Consider the following 792-nt stretch of genomic DNA (forward strand, 5'->3'; position numbering starts at 1 on the left):
GAATATATGCAGTGTATTATTTGTTGAAACTGTACTTTCGATTTGATTTGAAACTGTCTCATTGCTATATGTTTATCAATAAAACTTTGAAAAGAGAAAAAATAAAAATAAATAAATAAATGTGAGTTGAACATGTGCGCATGATACTTATCAGGGGATTAGTGCACTGATTAGTTCATCGCTAAATATTTGGGAGGTGAAGCCTGGCTGGAGGATGTGTGTCACTGGGGGTGTGGATGGGAAGGATCTGTCTTCCTTCTTCCTCCCTTAATCTCTCTCTGCTTCCTTCCTATCATGCCATGAGCTGCTTCTCTTCTGAAATGCTCCCCAGCCATGTCAACCTGCCTTGAAATCAGCCAACCAGCCAACTCAACAAATGGTGAGCCAAAACAAATCTTTTCTCCTTTAAGTTGTGGGTATCAGTTTGTCTCAGCAAGGAGAAAAGCAACTGAGACAATCTAACAAAAGAATATCATCCTCAAATATCTTCTCTGCAGTATAATTCAATTAAATGTATGGGATTCAAAAATGCACACTTTGATGCATTTTGTGTATGTAGCCTTGTTAAAACAGCACAATGATTATAAGAGTGAATACATGTAACTTCTCAAAGTTCATTTCATGTTCCCTTTAAATAGCTATAGCAAGATACCTGTGGGTGGGTACTTCATAACCAAAAGAAGTTTATTAGGCCTAGTTTTGGAGGCTGAAAGTGAGAGACTGGCAAGTTTCTCCTGACCAGCCTCTGGTAAGGATCCTCCTGTAGCTTCATAATATAGGTGATGGCACAAG

This window comes from Octodon degus, unplaced genomic scaffold (genome assembly GCF_000260255.1).
Source record: "Octodon degus isolate 3935 unplaced genomic scaffold, OctDeg1.0 scaffold00181, whole genome shotgun sequence".
In the NCBI taxonomy this organism is placed as follows: domain Eukaryota; kingdom Metazoa; phylum Chordata; class Mammalia; order Rodentia; family Octodontidae; genus Octodon; species Octodon degus.